The sequence below is a fragment of the Crassostrea angulata genome, chromosome 2, assembly GCF_025612915.1.
Source record: "Crassostrea angulata isolate pt1a10 chromosome 2, ASM2561291v2, whole genome shotgun sequence".
Classification (NCBI taxonomy): domain Eukaryota; kingdom Metazoa; phylum Mollusca; class Bivalvia; order Ostreida; family Ostreidae; genus Magallana; species Magallana angulata.
In genome coordinates this window covers 67,391,857-67,396,303 of record NC_069112.1, presented here as the reverse complement: position 1 = coordinate 67,396,303, position 4,447 = coordinate 67,391,857, and the positions used below count along the sequence as shown (strand labels likewise).

Below are 4,447 nucleotides of genomic sequence, written 5' to 3'. Positions count from 1 at the left end.
TTCCGTATAATGATAGAAATCTTTGGTTTATATAAAACAGTATTAAAATATCCCACCAAAGCACCGCCCATTTTACAGATTATCAATTTTCCGTAAACACATGCTCCATCTAAACTATGGCTCAGATAATGGCCCCCTTGGGACAAATGAATTCAGCAACACTTGTCTCTGATGTTCTTAATAGGTCCTAAGAATTTATAATTGTCAACAAAAGTTTACATTGTCAGTTGAAAACACAGGAGGCCCATGGGCCACATCGCTCACATCATTTACTAAAATGTTTTTCATATGCTGTTTAATCCAACGAAGACACAGACACTTTAAAGAGAGATTTAGACTCTATTCCTCTCCATGTATTTGGAAACCACAAGAAATGTGAAAAAAGGTAGTGTAAATATCTACAGGACCCAGAAAATTATAAACCCATAAATTTACCATATGGAAAATATCTTTCTGGAGTGGATTTACTTAAAGATTTACAGCTTCTGTTCAGTGATTTAGCTAAAAATGCAAGTAAACTTTCCAATATTGGAAGCACTCAGGCAAATGAAAACTTCAACAAAATAGTGGCCTGCAAAAATCCCAAAGCATTATATTACAGTGGATCTGAGAGCACATCCTTTAGAGTAGCAGCTGCTGTTGCACATAAGAATATTGGACATCTGACAATTGGAAAGGTATATCAGATGTTACATAGAATAATTATATAATACTATGGTATATATCATTATAACAGCTAGTTACAAAATAAGAAATGTATGCATGTAATATGTATATGAAATGTAATTATTGCCCTCTGTATATTTAATTTTATTTTTCATCAGGTTTACGATACTTTGATGCTCTCGCCAGGGATGCACACAAATGTACATGAAAGGAGGGTTTCTCGAAAGAGAGAAAAAGAAAAATTGCGACAAAGCACTGTTGAGTGCAAGAGACGAAGACATGAACTAAAGAAATTGAAATCAAGCCAAGTAAGTTGAATTGTTCTTATTTTTTCTTGTTAAGTGTAAAGATTTCATTTCTTTATACAATCAATTTACATTGTTACATTTCAAACGATCCATTAGCATTGTCAAATTAACTCACATTGTAAAATTTTATCAATAGATATCAACTTCAGAAATAAAAGAAGGAAAAACCTATGAATCAGGTGTTGGATTGTCTTGTGCTGATGCTGTAATAGAAGAAATCCCAGATTGAACCCCCTGCTTCCAAACCTGTTTCAGTGCCTACCCATACAGACTCAAACCTTCTTTATTTTGACTTGGAAACAACTGGACTAGGTTTGAACAATCATTTGTTTTAACACTGGAAATGACATTTCATGAATGAATCATGCAGACATATTTTACTTATATTATATTATTGCATTAAAATAATACATGTATTTTATTGTTATTGGGCACTTACAGTAAAACAAAATTTTATCAGCACATGTGAACAGTTTGCTTTAAGTAACATTGCTTTTTATACATTATTTATTGTTAAAATTTAATTCAAGGAAGCATAGCTCGTATACTACATTGTAATTGATTTATTTCATAGGTACATCAGCAGAAATAACACAGCTTGCTTGCATATTTGAAGAAGAAACCTTTAATAGGTATGTTCTTCCGAAATCCCCCATTTCTGCCAAAGCAACCGCAGTTACAGGTCTCAATGTTGCCAGTGGACAATTGTTTTACCAACAAACAAAAGTGAACTCAGTTGACATTCAGACTTGTTTGACAGAGTTTAATATATGGCTGAACAATTTTCCAAATCCTATCCTAGTTTGTCATAACGGAAAGGTATTTGATTCGGTAATTCTAATGAGATCTGTTATGCAGTATCCAGAGAGTGGACTAAAATCAACAATAGCTGGATTTGTTGACAGTCTTCATGTATTTAGAGAAATATTGCCAGAACAACACTCCTATAAACTACAGACACTGGTACAAGATACTATGGGACTGGCTTTCAATGCCCGTTCAGCATTGGAGGATGTTAAGGCCTTACAATCTTTGGTTCTGCATCATAAAGTTTCATATGAAATTATGCTGAAGCACAGTTTTGGTGTAGACTTTGTTATTTCCTCCATTGAGAGCAAGAGTAAAACTAATGAATTAATTGCTACACTAGCTCCCCTCTCTTCATGCATATCTCCCTACATGCTTAAAAAAATTGCCTTGTCTGGACTGTCTTATGACCATCTTAGACTTGCTATTGAAAGGGGTGGTGCTGATGGTTAAAAGATGGTTTTAGGAGAAAAGACTGAGCAGGGCACTGTTTGGGTAACAAAAAACAAAACTATAGTTGGAAAAATTTATGATCACTTTTGCTAAACTTATTTTGCTAGTTAAGGCTTGTTCTGAACATTGATTTTAATAATATATGTAGAATTTATTAATGTAAACATATTTTTTAATTTGTTCCATAAATTTTTAGATGTATTATACAATTGCAGATTTTAACATGTTTAGTGACATCGTTGAGGAAAAACACACTATTTGTAAGTATGTCGATCATGTTGGTTTGAAAAGCTTGTGTTTCCATAGCGTATCAACTTGATGTTCATCATGTAAGTATTATGTGTGGTGTACTGTTTGTGTTCTTTGTGTCTATGTCTGTAGTACATGTAGTTACATGCAAGCTTTTTAAATATAAAATATATATCAGTATTATTATAATTCCTATTTTTCTTTTGTATTGTCCTTTTTTCTGTTGTATTGTCCATTGCATGAATGTGTGTAAATTTATGTGAGTTTTCTGTTATAATAAAATTTTCTTTAATAATTTATTAACTCATATTATTGATCCTTCATTGTACAATAGTTTGCAAGGAGTACTTGCTGAAATATGTAAGTAAATTTCTTTTAATGTGTGAAGGATATATATATATATATATATATATATATATATATATATATATATATATATATATATATATATATATATATATATTGTTCTTTTCTATTTTCTATTACAATCTAAAGGTTTAATTTCTAAATTCAATTACCAGTAATTTTCAGTCATATACTTTTGATTTATATTCTAATAATTAAACAAACAATGCAGCAAATTTACATCATTTCAAACAAAGTATTGAAAATAGTATGTTTTAGACATGAAAAAGTCCCATGGTGATTCAGTCCGTAGAATTAGGAAAGATAACTCTTACAAGTTGATCTTTCATACCATATTATTTTTTGAAAAATTATTTCAATTATTTGTAACATTTTTCATTCAGTTTTTTTATATTGTATTCATTTTGTTACACTTCTTTACTATTTTTAACAAAATTTCTAAATTATTCATTCACAGATTAAGAAGATACGAACATTGATTGTTTTGAGGAAAAACACAAATAATTTTAATAAAAATATATTTGAATGATATGAGGTGTTGTATTTTTTTTAAGTGTCTTAGGAAATGATCTATCTTTTGAAACAATTACTTCTTCTATTTTATTGAATATGTACTGGAAATATTTTTTAAAATGAAAATCACAAAAAACATTAAAAAATTATTATAAAATACTCAAGACATTACTATCATCACATGGATATTTGATATCTGTCTAACTATTGGTACTGTAATGAAAAATGAAATAAAATTTTGGTGTAGTGAAGTACCTTAAAGCTGAACACCGCTCGTAAATAGGCACTGTCCGCCATATTTCTTTTTCATCACTGCTGTCCCTACAACCCATATATAAGGCACACACCTCTAAACAGTTCAAAGTACTTTGCTGTAGAGGTCTCACCTGTGTGGACATGCATCCTCGCCGTGCTACTCGGTCGCAATGAAATTACCTAATTTTACACACAGGAGAATACTTACATCAAATTAATCGGTCAATTTATTATTTACAAACAGAATATGCACATGAATAAGAAAAAAATGCATTAAATATAAACACTACGAAAGGAATACCACTGCTCGGCCACGAGTTTCAGGTGTGCAGTCGGGTGTAACGAAATCGAAAGATTTATATACAAGGTACCTATGTGCCGGTGCCTATTTATGAGCCGCGTTCAGTTTTAAAGTAAATTCGGGGAAAGAAATGGTACACTTACTTTGCAATATATTTTCTTTTTGATTTTGCAAATATCCATACAAGATAGAACTATCGGACGATATCATAGCATCATACTCTATCATTTCATTGGAAACATTAACTCATTATTGTTTGAAGAATAAGGAATGTATCATTTTCTTATATCTCATTCCATTTTGAACATCATAATTCAAAATTTATGAAGAATAAATAATCAAAACCAAAAAAAAAAAAAACTTAAAAAATTGACGCAATTAAAAAGGACACATTTCTTCTATGTTCGCAAAAAGTTTTACACCCGAAAATAATTAAATATTGGATATGTTCCAAATCTCAGACTTTTTAAGAGTCTTAAACCGAACTTAATTATAAAATGAAATATATTTCAAACAATGTTGCATCAAC

General features: G+C 30.5%; 1 long non-coding RNA gene across 1 annotated transcript; it reads left to right on the top strand.

Moving 5' to 3' along the window:
• Nucleotides 1-493: 493 nt before the first annotated feature.
• LOC128173594 (uncharacterized) lies at nt 494-2,598 on the top strand. The gene is made up of 5 exons (XR_008242515.1): nt 494-677; nt 825-974; nt 1,111-1,286; nt 1,549-1,606; nt 2,450-2,598. It is a non-coding gene; the product is annotated as an uncharacterized LOC128173594 (long non-coding RNA).
• The last annotated feature ends 1,849 nt before the right edge of the window (nt 2,599-4,447 follow it).